Source organism: Lolium rigidum, chromosome 2 (genome assembly GCF_022539505.1).
Source record: "Lolium rigidum isolate FL_2022 chromosome 2, APGP_CSIRO_Lrig_0.1, whole genome shotgun sequence".
Lineage (NCBI taxonomy): Eukaryota > Viridiplantae > Streptophyta > Magnoliopsida > Poales > Poaceae > Lolium > Lolium rigidum.
Genome location: NC_061509.1, coordinates 109,709,808 through 109,724,872, shown reverse-complemented (window position 1 = coordinate 109,724,872; position 15,065 = coordinate 109,709,808). Strand labels below are relative to the sequence as shown.

Here is a 15,065-nt window from a genome sequence, read left to right as displayed (position 1 = left end):
AGAAGATGGGGGGTGGGGATTGCATCCCTTCTAGCAGCTACACGGAATGAGCTGGCACATCACAATTTCTAATACGTGAGCAAACCAATATTGTAGCACCTCGAGAAGGTATGACAGGACGAGGTGCCACCTGAAGACTTTTGGGGAACGTAAGTTGCAGCAATTAGAATAGATAGCATGGGATGAACTGACCTATCATAAAGTGCATCTGGGATAGGCTACCGAGCATCAATTATCCTTTGAAGATGATCGAGGGGATTTCACACTAGCTTCAATTTGAGGATGTGTGTATATGACATGGGGATGCACTGGTATGGCAGCTTCAACATTATAGGCTCTAAGCTCTACATTCTTCTCTGTGATTTCCCAACTCCTCGGTGATTGTTTTTCATTATCAAACGACTTTAGACATGAGGGCACAACCCCAATCCACAAACTCAGCCTCTAGTATCCTTTGCGAAGATACATGAATAGATGTCACCTTTTTCAAAATCTCTGAACTCAAGACTTTGATCATGTTTAAGTTCTTCTCATATTCTGGCCTAGAATAGTGTTATGTGCAATTTGAGTAGTTAGTACTATTTTTTTTTTTTACGAAACACAGTACAATCAAAGACGCTCATACATACGTGCACACACTCACCCCTATGAACGCACACACGCACACCCTACCCCTATGAGCACCTCCAAGAGACTGCGTTGAAGAATTGATCCGACGGGTCTTGAGATTGACGAAGTCACCACAGGCGCCTCGCTGTCGACGGGAACGTCGCCTCCCACTGAAGAATATTCCGCCTTTATGAGACACCAAAGTGTCAAATCTGGAATTTGAACTCTGGTGGGCTGGGGGTGCCACTGCCCTCCTAACCATCCAACCACAGGTTAGTACTAGCATTCAACGTTTGATATATGCATCATATGTACAAAGATAGTGACGAACTTACTATGTGCACGTCTGTGTGTGCGCGCGTGTGTGGTTGTGTGTCAACCCGTAATTGGACGAACATGAGGTTGTCACCTGTTCATGATGTAAACATACAAAAAAACGCATATAATTAAATTAAAATCTCTATCCAACAAAACCCCTAATTGCATGCTGGCAGTTACAGACGATTATAGATGTTACACACCCATATGTACCTCGGTCCTTTGCAAAACTTCTTGATTCAGAAGTTTGAGGGCATTTTTATATTTGCACGGTTTAGAGCATTCTTCCAACATTTTTCATTGGTGGAGTCCAAACTCCAATTCTCACACAACGCTGCCAAAGCACTGGTGGAGACACTTTCCTGATAACGATTTGCTACATTTTCCTAAACAGACAACTTCGGTTTAAAATGATCCTTCTTCAGCATGCTCCTGAAATCGCGTCATTTCTTTCCAGCTGAGCTCATCACCTAATCTTTACACAAAGGATCAACTGTGAAATATTTATGTAATTTTAGACACATGTGAAATAAGACTAATATAATATAGCAAAAAATGACATGAGCAGACCTATCATATGTGTACACATATGCACACTCATTCTTTTGCCAAAGAAAAAAAAACAACATGTATAGGTAATAGGTATATGAGTATGACATATGTACGCATGTACGCTGGCTATAATTGGAAAATGGTATATTTCTTTCGTCCCAGCAGCCCACATTCTCTCTACCGAAGCCCACGTACTAATTAAGCCGCTGACCTACCCCCGCAAGGTGCAAAAAGCTCATGCGGCTGTTCCGCTGCAATTTTTCACAATCGATATGTACGCGGCTTTTCTTCAAGCTCGAGCAAAAACCCTTTGACGAGAGACGATCTTCAGCCGGCACCGGCATGCTCCCTGATGCGGCCGCTGGAGGTGCGACTGGTGTGACCATTCATGAATTTGTTGCATAAACTACTCTGTGTCCGTATGAATTTGTTTGCCTTAATATTTTTACTACATCAGTTCACTAATGTAATTTTTTAGATTTTTTAAAGTAAATTAAATACGAATTAAAATTACTGGACCTACACATTATGACACTTCTAGATACTAGATACATGGAAAATAAAAGCTACTGAAACGTTATATTAGTAAAGGGAGGGGTGGAATATCTATTTTGAGAACTTGGTACACTCAACTTAAAATTCCTGGTTCAGCCTATGCTTGGTGGCCACATGTTTGTGCGGTGCAGACAAACCACGTTAGCTACTTATCGCCGACGGCGCAGACAAGGTAACAACACCCAAAAACACTGCCATGATCTGGTACCGAAGTCGACTAGGTTTTCACAGACACTTTCGTCTCTCAGTACTCGTAGTTGGCTAGATCCTCACTAAAGGACCTAGCCCAAACCAAGCCCGAGCCACGCCACCGACTGGATCCACCGTCTAGCGTCCAGAAGACGCCATGCCGCAACCTCAAGTGCCATCGGCGTTCCGCCTAAGCCCTTAGATCGTGTTGCAGCCATCACGGATCCATCGCCGCAACCTTCCCGTCGCAGCACGGCCGGCGATCCGCCACCATAGCCTCACCCGTCAAGCTGTGAGCACGCCAAGCCCCGATCTGCGCACTCGCTACCGGAGTTCTCTGATGTGTGCCCGATGAAGCCGAGACGCGCAGGAGATTCCGCCGCCTCCGGGCTTTGCCCATCGATGTTAGCCACCAGTGGTGAGGATGTGGGAGAAGGCGAAGGTGGGAGTGGTGGTGGCACACTAGAGCTTCCGCCCGAGTCACCCCCCGAGACGATGCGGGGGCAGTTACACAATGATTCATTGTATCTCTCGCAGGTTATGTCGATTGTGTTATGATGTTCTGTATCCAAGTGTGTAATTACGTGAGATGCGATATGATTCACGTTTTTAGGGTGACCAAATTATTTGGGCATCTCAGTGAAACTATCTTTATGATTCACATTTTTATTCCTAAACTCAAAGTACTCCCAAGTTTTTCAGATGGTACTCTCTTATATTCATGTTGCAGTACTAACTAAAATCAGCCATCGGATGAGGAAAAAAAATTGATGGCACACATTGGTTTTGGGGTACCTAAAAGTTCCCGAATGCAACTTACTCCACAAAACTCAACAGCATGTCTCCATACCCGTGAATGAGATAATATGTATTGGGGGACAGGACGAGGCGGAGCGATATGACAAAATTCTAGTGTATTGAAGTTTCATGCATGTGTGTGGTGCAGGTGCAGCATCGAGAGGAAATCACTAAATTTTAATTTGGTTATAAATGATGCCCTCGTGGAGCAGCTAAATGTCAATTATAGCACCGTGAGGAATTCACTAAATTTTGATTTGGTTATAAATGATGCCCTCTTGGAGGAACCAAACAAACAACAAAAACATAGCTAAATCGTGTTTGCTCACCAGTCCCTACCGAACAAATTTAAAAGAAAAAGGAAAAGCCACATTCGAGCAAACCAAACAACACCCAGTCTCTAGGCTATCACCAAAAACTATTTTACTGAGTTATGTTGTCGTGTTACTCTATGTTATTTCCTTTTTTTTTTTTGAACAAGGGACCAGGGCCTAGAAGACCCCAGCGACGCTTCCATTCATCACACGTGGCAGGTACATATTACAAAGAAGCCCTTTTACAACTCTCGCACTGAAAAACCTGTAATTTGAAGAAAGGGCCTCTAAATGTGCAAAAAACACCCTAGAAAGAAAGGTAAAAACGCAATCAAGTCCAAGGGTGGCGCCGCCACAGATCGCCGGCGAACTCAAGACGGAGACGTCGAGTTCCGGTGCCAAGATGCCCGACAGCATGCTTCCGACGCCGCATCGCATCCGCCAGTCGCTTCTCCACCTTCGGGGACGAACCACTTGGTGATGAAGTAGCGTCGAGCTCCGGCGGTCGACACGAGAGAGCACCTCCACACAGGAGGTTGAAGTTGAGCCGCCATGCCGGCCAAGGATCACGGTGTCGAGAGACGCCGTGTGTGACGCTCGAAGGAACCCTAGGAAAGCAGCTCCATACCACCTCTCAGGCAGCCGACGCTGCAGAAGGCGGAGAACAGAGACGCCGCGGCCACTTCCCTCCTCGCCTCCACGGCAGGCCAGGGAATATTGACCCGGAACTCCGCTCCATCTCTCGCAGCTCAGAAGAAGCCAGGGACCGTCATCCAGATCCAGAGCCTCTGCAAGCCTCAACTCCTCCTCGCCACCATGGCCGGCCAGGAGAAAGACAGCAAGGAGCTGCACCGCATAGAACTTGCCCTCCCCCTCGCCACCATGGCCGGACAGGAGACCAAAATCGCTACAGGAGCATCTTGGATTGGCAGCGCCTGGAGCCACCACTTTATTGGGGAGGACGGCGTCGCTCTTCCTCCAGTTTTGCTCCAGCCACAGGAGCAGAAGCAGAGCAAGAAATAACCGTAGAACCTTCTGGATCTGGCGACGGAGATCCAAGGCACGTCCTCCACTACTAAGTAAAGCAAACAACGGCATAGAGCCAAAAACCAAGAAAACCTAAAGATCTACTACTAAACTACACCGGCGCCTAACCTAGGCCAGCTCCGGCCGGCTATTCCGGCGGAGCGGCTGTCGGCGGCCCGGCCAAAGGAAGAAGAGAACCAAGAAACACTGTAGAAGTCTTAGAGCGGGGAGGGGGGAAAGTCCGAGGTTGGAGATGGCTATGTTATTTCCTCTGATTCATATTATTTAGACACTAATATAGTGTTATTTCCTCCGATTCATATACTTGACATTAATATAGATGTATCTATATATATTTTATTTATAGATGCATTTATTTTAGTGACAAATAATATGAATCAGAGAGAGTAACATTATAAAGGTGTTTATGGTTCACGAGAGGTAACACAAACATAAACGGAAACGAGTGACACTGTTAATGTATAAATGGAATGGACGAAAACTGAAACGTGCAGTGTTTGGTTGGAGTGTATCGCTAATCCATAACAAAGCCTTGCTTTTGCGAACGGTGTTCGACCAGCTGCTGGCGATGCGGCGCATCCGGCGGCAATGCAAGGATGCGGAGGGGCTGGCGCGCCTGGTGCTCGCCATGGTCAGGAGCACGTTGAGCAAGGCCCGGCGCAAAAGCACTCGCCCGCGTTGTCGGTGGCCAGCGGTGGCCCGGACAACAACTGCACGTTGTCTTCCTCAGTTCTTCCAGGTGGCTGCGATGGACGGCAGGTGGTCGTTGGCGGGTGGTACTTTGGAGTCTTCGTCACCGACGGACTTGATGGACGCCGCATGACTTCTTGACTGGCGTGTGGTTGGGTGGGCGGCTGGGCGCCCATGCCGGGACTGCCACCGTCGGCGCGCAGGTGTACGTGACCGGCGGGAACGAAGAGGAGAAGTACACACTCCAGTCGGCGATGGTGAGGGGACATGAATAGGCGGCGACGATTTGGCCGAAATAGATCAAGGGGAAGGTGGAGGATGCTAGACTTTGATATGGATGTATGGCTTTTCCATTCCAGAGGATTTTGGGCAAAATCAGATTACTACAGGGCTGCTAATAACTAATTACAGGACTAACAACCTAAACAAATTTCCACACCACAATTTGATGAACACGGATGTAGTCCGTTTTAAAAAATACAAAACAATTATTTAAAAGTTTTGAAAAAAATTGAATTTTTTTTACAGGTAGATATTATCTTGATACGTACTCATGACAATTCTCAAGTGAAAATACGACCATATGTGGCCTATGAAAAATACAAAATTAATTTTTTTATACCATTGAATAATATGAATTTAATCATTATAGTGTCTTTGTCAATTTTATGTAGGTCACACATAATCATATTTTTCCTTGAGAATTGGCATGAGTAAGTATCAAGATAATGTATATGCAAAATCATTTCAATTTTTTAAAACTAAATAATAATATTTTTTAGATTTTTTTAAATAAACGGGTGTCACTAAACTCCGGCTGCGCATTCGGTTAATATGGTTTATTTGGTTATACGGTAAATACGGTTTCAATACTTTGGTTCATACGGTTATGTATAAAAATACGATTCGGTTTTGGTAATAACCATTAAACTTCGGTTCGGTTTCGGTAATAACCAAACTAACCAAAGTTGACGCGAATTTTGGATTGAAAAGTAACTTTTATGGTCATATATTTCATTTTCTGTATTTTGTATGATCGTACTAAAGATTTTGCAAGAGAGCGAAACAAAAAATCAAGAAAGTTCGAACAAACTAAAATATGGATGTATTTTATATGGCCGTACAAAGGTTTTGCCAAAGAGAGAAATAAAAAATAAATAAAAATAGGCCATCTAACATATGCAACCATGTGAAGTATCGAACTAGCAACATGTGGTTACCACTTACCAGGCGGACAAACAAAAGGACAAGACTACCAAACCACTTTACGTGTAGACTTTTCAGTTTAGGAGCTATATTAAGGCTACGTTTGAAGCTGGGCTGGACGAGATTTTATGTTGCTCTATGTGTTCGGTTTGTTATTGGTTTAACCTCGATTTTTCGGTTAAAAACCGAGTTAACTGAAGTTCTGTCGGTTTGATGTTTTACTAACTGAAACCTAACCATAAAACCATAAAAACTGAAATTTGGTTTCGGTTAGGTTTTTTTCGATTTGGTTTTCGGTTTCAGTTAGGTTATGCACAGTCGGACACTAAACCCATGTTCCATTAGCTATTTCCGCACCAAGCACCTCCTATGTATTTCGTGGGCTTGGGGAAAATTCTCTTATAGTTGTCGTGTAGTACAGAAGCGTCAATATCATCGATCTGACCACTTCGGAACATGGTGCTATTAAAATATGGTAAGGACCGTACTGTCAAAAGAAATATGGTAAGCACCGAGTAAGAAATAAGAAAGAAATACAACTAGCTAGCTAGCTAACTAGCTGGTTTGCTAACCCCTTCCAGTCGTACATACAAGACATCTCTCCACAATTTCCTCACCTCATTGGCCAAAATATAACTAGCTGAGTAGCTGATTTGTTAATCACTAGGTTAGCTACTGAATATTACTTAACTAACGGTGTTAGTAATCTATTCGGATATACCCACGGGCATATCTGGAAAAATCATAGATCCCACCCTCCTCCAGCTCTGCCCCCTCCTCTAGCCCCTTTCCCCTACCGCCGCAGCCGGCGCGAGCCGCCGGGCAAAGCCCGCGTGGTACCGGCGGGGCGGCTCCCTTCCTCGCGGTGGAGCGGCGCGGTGACGCCTTCCCCGGCCTCGGCCGGCGCTGCCACGGCCCTAGCGGTCGGTTGGGCAGGCGTCTGCAGCGGCGGTGCCTCCCGGCGAGCTTGCCGCCGGTGACTGCGGGCGCGGTCGTGGTGACGGACGGATCTAGGCTTGTGGGCCTAGATCTGGGCCTGGCAGGGCCTGGCCGATTTCCGCTGGATCTGCAGGTGGTCTGGGGCTTGCTGCGCCTCCTCCACCGCCAGTCTCTTCGCCGGCTTCACCCGGGCATGTTTTGGGCTTGTTGGGCCTAGATTGGCCCTCAGCCGTGCGCTATTGGAGTCCCGCCTCTCTAGGACTTCTGACAGTTTGCCGTCGTTGTTGGCAACGTTCTGGCGTTGTAGTGTACGACGTCCTCTCTAGCTCGATGGGAGGGTGTCCCGGGGTTGGCGCGTGCTCGCGGGGGTAGGCAGCGCATGTCTCGGGCTGCAGATGCTCTCGCGTTGCGGTCTTCCCTCCGACCATCTTGGCTGCACTTATGCAGGTGCTGGCGCGCTAGTCTGGTGCGGCCGTCATGGTGTCGTTGACCTAGCGTCATGGGGCATTTGGATCCAGGTCTGGTCGGGTTTGGCCAACCAGTGCTCTCGTTCATCCTGCGGATGATTTTAGCTGGGGCTAGACAATATTGTGGTTTGAGTTGGAGGTGTGGTAGCGAGTTCTATTATGTCTGCTCTGCATCCTCGCGACGGCGACCAGATTTTGACCTGGTGCGGTCTAGATGAAAGCTACGCATGGCCTTGCAATTGCCAGTGACGGCTTCACCTATCAGGTGTCGTTCCCTTGTTGAGGGCATCCCGATGTTGATCCCCCGTTTCAAATTGATGGATTTCGTCCCTCCGCCTCAAAGTGCTAATCTTGGTGGCCCCGCTTCAGGCAAGCTTCTCTTGTAGTGTCTTGTGGATCACCCTTTGAGCTCTCGCTAGTGTCTCAGTCCTCTCACCTCATCGGCATGGCCGCTTATACACGGACTTGTTTCGGTAGCTGACGGCTCGCCTAGTGCCTTGGGGGGCTTTGCTAGGTCGGTGTCTGGTCGTAGTCTTGGCCGGTGTGCCTATCCCAATACCATTGGAAGATGTTGTGTTTCTGGACCTAACCCGAGTTCAGGGGGTGGTGGTTTGAGGTCTGGGTGAAAGCTTTGCAGGACCTTGATCTCTGCCGATGATGATGACCCATTCGTGTGCCATGCACCTTCTTGGAGGCGTCGCCGCAATACCCCCTCGATCTCCTTTGGATCCTCAAATTCCGATAGGCTGCTAGCCCGTCGTCGAGTCCCCCTTGAGCTGATGTGTTGACGCGTAGGAGGTTTGCTGGCGTGGACTAGGACGTACTCGCTCCGGTGCAACAGAAGACAAGGCTCCCTCAACCTGGCGCTTGGTGGCGTTCTTTGTGTTGACTTTTGTTGTTAGTTTCGGTTTGCGTTTCGTGTGTATGTTGTAACTCATGGTGTAACTCCTGGTCGGTTGATGGTTTCATTAATTCAAAGCCGGGTTCATTTCGAGCCTTCCGTCTATAGTAATCTATTCCAAAAATAAAAAGTGTTAATAATCTTGTAGGGGTATACGGAAACACCAGAACCACACGTTTCGTTGAAGACCATTTATCTCATAATGAAACAATCTAGCGCCAGAAAGTTACCTTTTTTCAGTCTATTTTACAATTTGTGTCGACGCCGGCATTTTTCAAGCAAGGGAAAAAGGGGCGCAAAATCATACTGGTGCATTTAGACACAAACATAGTATTACGTAGAGAGCTTCTTCACCGTAGACTAGCTCATGCCATGACGTCGTGGGCTCGTGGCCATGATGCGGCAGATGTTGACGCTTCAGTTTTATGAAGTCTGCGAGACCAAAGGTTGGCATGCTTCACCGCAATACGAATGTCCATTTCTTTTTAAGAAAAGGCCGGTGCCAATGGACTGAGTGATCGAACAATCTACTGGCACGGAAAGTTATCTTCTTTTTGGTCTATATGACAATTTGTGTCGACGCTGTTATTCGCCAAATAAGGAAAAAGGGGTGCAAAATCACCAGGGGTGGATACATATCAGATGCCGATCGGATAGCCTACTCCTCATATTTTTTAAACGAGTATAGATGCTGTAAGAGCAAGATCCGTATCCCGTGTTTTGTGTGTTTGATATCAACACTCGAACAATTCTACCGTGCACAAAGATTATCTTTGATGGATTTGTAGGTGTACGGTGCCCTCGCTGAACACACCATGATCGGAAGACTGAAGCGTAGATCTTAGATTTTCTGGTTTTGTGTGTGTGTCGTGAGGTAACATGGTAGGAGAGAAAAAGAGGAAAAAAATGTTCTAGCCATAGCGGTACTACCGGTACCAGGAGCGGTAGTACCGCTACCCCTACTGGTACCGCTCGAGATACCGCTCTGAGGATTGCACACGAAAATGCCCCACAGAACACGTTGCGGTACCTTTACGGTACCATGAGCGGTAGTGCCGCTTGAGAGCGGTAGTACCGCCCACGGTACCGCTCAAGTACCGTAACGCGTTACGGTCGTACCGCTGTGGTACCGCTTCGGTACCGCTTCGAGTCCAGTAAGCTCTGGACCCTGTTGCGGTACCCCGAGCGGTACCGCAAGCGGTAGTACCGCAGTGTGTCTACGTGGACAAGTTCAGTGGGGATTCGAACTCAGAGCGGTAGTACCGCTTCCAGAAGCGGTAGTACCACTTAGGCAAAAACAGCAGGTAACGGTTGGATTTGGAGGGACCTATATAAAGGCCCCTTCTTCCCAAGCTCGCCCCAGCTCTTCTCTCTCTCTCTCCTCCATTATTGCTGAGCTCAAAATTGAAGGGATCTCCTCATCCACCCAACCAATCTTGCTCATAATTTGAGAGGTGGTGGAGGAGACCCCGATCTATCATTCTACCGAGAGAAAGTTCACCAATTCGTGGTAGTCCTTAGTGGATCTTGGTGTTAGGGTTCCTTCGGTGGAAGAGCTTCTTGGTGGAGCCTTGGAGGAGCTTCTTGGTGGAACCTTGGAGGAGCTTCTTGGTGGAGCATTGGAAGAGTTCCTTTGGTGGAGCAATGGAGATGGGTTCCTATGGTGGAGCATTGGAGATGTGCAGCTATGGAGTCTAGCTTAGTGATGTACTAGCTCCATAGGGTGTTGGGAGCATCCTTGTGTGTGGAGCTCGCCCCAACCTTGTGAAGGAATCACCGCCTCGACCGGTGCCTTAGTGGAAGAGGGAGAGCACCTTCGTGGAGCTCTCTCGAGGAAGAGGGTGAGGCCTTCCTTCGTGGTGTGGCCGCCTAGTCTCTTGTGTGAGACTAGCACCTCCTCAATGCAGACGTACTTCCTTTAGTAGAAGGAACTGCGGGAAACAAACCTCGACTCGCCTCGCGCCCCCTCCGGTTGTCTCGCTCCTTACTCTTGTTATCTTTTTGATTCCTTTACTTGTTGCACATGTTCTAGCATCATTGTAGGAACACCACTATTGCAAAAGTTATCACCTTTACCTTCCGTTGCGCTAAAATTGAAAAAGGTTAAAACTTGCCGTAGCGCCATTCACCCCCCCCCCTCTTGTTCGCTACGATCCATTCAGATGCGGATATGAATGTTGCCGAATATGAATTCAGAACGGATGTTACTCGAATACGAATACAGATCGGATGTTTTCTTAATTTGAAGCGGATATGAATATAAAAAAATAATAGACTTATGTCTTATAATAAGCTAACTATAAAATGGTAGAGATATAAATATACTGATATAATGCGTAGTAGTTTTGAGTTCAATCATATAAAAGAACATTTGACCAGATTTGCTAGTTTCTCTACATTAGGTAATTGGTATACTGGGGTCCAATTACTAAAATTGGCTAGTATAATCTTACCTGGATACGGATATATCTTTCATATCCCCGTTTGATTCAAAACACAGTACCACATTTGCATTTGTTTGTATAATGTATTCAGATATTTACCATATCCATTTTCACAGGCACCCAGATTCAGATATTACCATTTCTTTTTTTATTTCTTGAATACGAATATCAGATAAAACAGATTGCCTATTTCCAGTTTCCACCCCAAAAAATGAGGGACTGGATTTTTGGGCTCTCGGTGCTAGCGCACTCTATATCGGAAATTCAATTCGGCTCCCGGGTGCGTATGCTCCCTCTACCAAAAAATCATATTTCGAAATGTCGAAAAATTTGGATAAAAAATTCTACATGTACATCTCCATAATATACGTGCGTTCGTCAAGTTTCACGAAAAACCAATATTTTGTGTGGTCTATATAAAAAAGAGAAAGTTTATCTTGTGAAAAGCATTATTTTTAGCACTGAATTTTGTCTTTTTTACACACGTCACATGAGAAGTCGATTTTTATGAAACGACTTTGTGAGCACGTAGCACGTGAAGATGTAAGTACGAACTTTTAGTTTCAATTTTTTTAAAATTTAAAATGTATGTAAGATGCTTTTCAAAATATAGGGTGCATATGCACCCATGTTCCAAAACACCGCTCCCTATATCGGAAATTCAATTCGGCTCATGGGAATCAAAGATGATTAAGTATCACCCTCGTATAAAAATATTTGGCCAAAAACTGATTTCCGTTGACCTCAAGGAAAAAAAAGTTATGGCTAATTGTACTTGTATATCTTTGATCCAAGAAACAAGAAAAGTCATTCCATGGTCAATCTTCCTCATAAGAGTACAATACATGCTCATCTTTGATTTCAGAAAAGATTCGAATTTCTTCATTTTTTTGAATTATTAACTTTTTTTTTTGCATATATAGGATGCGCTTGCATTTTCCCATCTAAGAGCTTCTTCGTTGATCACCAGTTATTACAGACGTAATTACAGACTGCGACAGCTACCGGCCGGCGCACGCATGCTATACCTGATTCTCCAGGTCTGGCTCCCGTCCGGCGGGCTGGTCCGTTGCCTTGCTAGCAGCCCTGGGCGGCGCCGGAGGTGGGAGCGAAGGGCGCGCGCGGCAGACGGGGCAGGTGGCGTGCGTGCAGAGCCAGACGTCGACGCACCCGACGTGGAACGCGTGCCTGCACCCCGGCAGAACGCGCACGGCGTCGCCGTCCTGCATGGCGCCGAGGCACACCGGGCACTCCTGCCCCGCGCCCCCGCCGCCTCCTCCTTCGCCTTGAATATGAACACCGGCGCCATGGCCGCTAGCGCCGCCTTGTTGAGCCCCTCTCCGCCTCCCCTCTTCCTCGCCGCAGCGCTGGACACCCCGTCATCCGGTGCACGCCGCCCCACCCTGACCGCATGTACAGGTAGTTGAGGTACAGTATCATCCCGTACAGCGCGAGGCACACCGCCGTGAACGCCACCACGAGCTCCACCGTCCCGCTGATGCTGCAGCACCCTCCGCCGCCGCTCCCATGCGGCTTCTGGTGCAGCGACGCCGCCGTCGACATGCCGATCGTCCGACCCGATGGATGTCACTCACCAGGCAGGGCACTGGTGGCGGAGTGTCGTGGCGTGCGGGTCTCGGCAAGCTCAGCACTCTTACAGCATTGGCGCGGGCGATGATGGTTTTCTTGGTGCTGGGCTGCTGGCGCCTGGTGGAAAGCTGGGATTCGTGGCGGGCTGCTTTGCCGTCCGTTGCGTTGCTCTGTATAGGCAGCATTAGTGAGGTATGATTATGCAAGGGACAAGTGATAATTAATAGGTGACAGTGCTGTTGGCGCGCTTCACCTCGCCGTCGTTATCTGTTTCTTCATTTGGCTATTTGGGTGGATTTTTAATTTATGGCACTACGCATCTGTAAATATTTTTTTATGATGAACCGTAAAACACAGTTATTTGGCCAAATCCTAAGGTGAACCGTGAAGATTTTGCGAGATGAAAACGTTTGTTAAATCTCGCTAGAGCGGTACTACTCCAGCAAAACTCGCCCGCGCCGGCCATAGTGCAGGCAGGCGGTTAGGGTATTCCATTCTTGCTAAAGAAGCATGCTTACTTGCTGAGGAAGACGTATTCGACCTAAAATTCGTTTTTGGAGTGTCTGTTTTGTACCGCGAAACACGTTTACATTTTACCGCAAGCAATTTTTCTCGTGCTTTTGCGAGATACTCTTAGGACATCTCCAACGCGGTGACCCAAACGGACGCGCTGAACCGTCCGTTTTGGACCGTTTAGGCGCCGCGCGTCCGGTTGTCCGTTTGGGTCGGACGCTGCGTCCAACGCAGCGGCCACCATTTGCCCATTTAGCCTATTTCTTTGAGAAATAGGCCATTTAGCCACACATGCTTATAAATAATATCTAAAAATATAGAATAATATCTAATAAATATAGAATAATATCAAATAGCATAAAATAATATCAAATAAAATGTAGCATGATGAAGAAACGAAATGTGCCATAGTTTGAAAAAAATATAAAAATTACAAATTGATATTGTCAACTCAATTTGGGCGCTCTAGGATCCCCTTCTGCCTCTTCTCGAACCAAGCTCTCTTCGTCTCACTCATGGTGGTCAAGTCGGTGTTCATGATCAGGTTGTCTTCGGCTTGCCGTTTCAGCTTAACTTCCTTCGCCTTCAACTCCACCTCTTTGGCCCTTGCCATTGCTATGAGCTTAATTTCTTTCTCTTTGTTCTCTAGCCTTCGCCTTGGCCTTCACCTCTTCAATATCAAGCTTCCTCTTTTGGACATCGAAGTAGTTCTTCCTGTCCTCTTCTTTCTCCCGGCACCTCCTCTCACCCCTCTTGTCCGTGGAGACCTCTTTGTCAGCATACATCTCCTTCAAAGTGGAAACCAATTGCATGGCCGAAGCATCACGCTTCATGTCGGTTTTGGTTGCCTTGTGACCTCGCGGACGACTTGCACGAGAAGAGGAGCTACCGCAAGGCTTCCCACCATCAAGGTGTTATCGCCGGATTTTAGCCAAATTAGGAGATGGGCCGTGATTGAGATGGGCTTAGAGGATATGCACATGAAGTGTTTCTGAATCGGCCTTGTGCGAGAGTTTGGGCTAGATTGCCCGTGTATCTGTACATTATGGTAGATCACGTTTCAGTTTAGAATTAAGAGATAGAGTTTGGTTCGTACACGGTTAGGTTTATTCCAAAGATAGAAAGTCTACGGACTATAAATATGTACCTAGGGTTATTGAGAAAGGAGGACGATCACGTTCACAACAAACACAATCTAGGCGCATCGCCACCCCTTGTTTCGAGGGTTTCTTCCGGGTAAGCGTCATGCTGCCCAGATCGCATCTTGCGATCTGAGCAGTATCAGTTTATTCGTTGTTTTGTGTTGCTCGTACTGAAGCCTTGTTGATGGCGAGCAATACCGTTATCATAGATGTTTTGGGGCTAACATTGATACTTTTCTGATATGTTTGCTTAGTTATGCTGCCCCTAAATATCTAGCTGCCTTTGCACCTATCTTGGGTGTAAGGGCAGCATCTTGCTTGGTCTTTATTTATTAGATCTGATCTGTTATGGTTGTTCTTTGTTCTCTAAGGATTAGTTTGATATCCGCATGGTTAGGCCTTGCAAACGGGTTGAACGATCCAGTAGTGCGTAAGGTATGGTTTGCCGATCCAAGAGGGGTTGTTCCGGGAATCGACTCTGTGTTGGTTTTTAGGCCTCTTCTAGGACTAGTTTTCTACTCCCTCCGTTCCTTTCTATAGTGCCTAAAGAATTTTGGCATTTGTTTCAGAATATAAGGTTGTAGCTTAGCTTTTTTTCAATTACCCCCTCCCCAGTCAGCTCCTAAATCGTTCAGGTCCCAAATTTGTTATGGTAAGTTAGTAAGATATGGATTTTCCAAATTTTACGTTGATCTCAAATAGTTCAGCTAGGGGTCTTGTGTAAAAAATACTCCTGCGCTAATTTCCGTGCCAAAAAACTATAGGCACTATAGAATGGAACGAGAGGAGTA

At 46.7% G+C, this 15,065-nt stretch overlaps 1 pseudogene; it reads right to left on the bottom strand.

Moving 5' to 3' along the window:
• Positions 1-11,950: 11,950 nt before the first annotated feature.
• Positions 11,951-12,778, bottom strand: LOC124687084 (annotated as a pseudogene).
• Between the last annotated feature and the right edge of the window lie 2,287 nt (positions 12,779-15,065).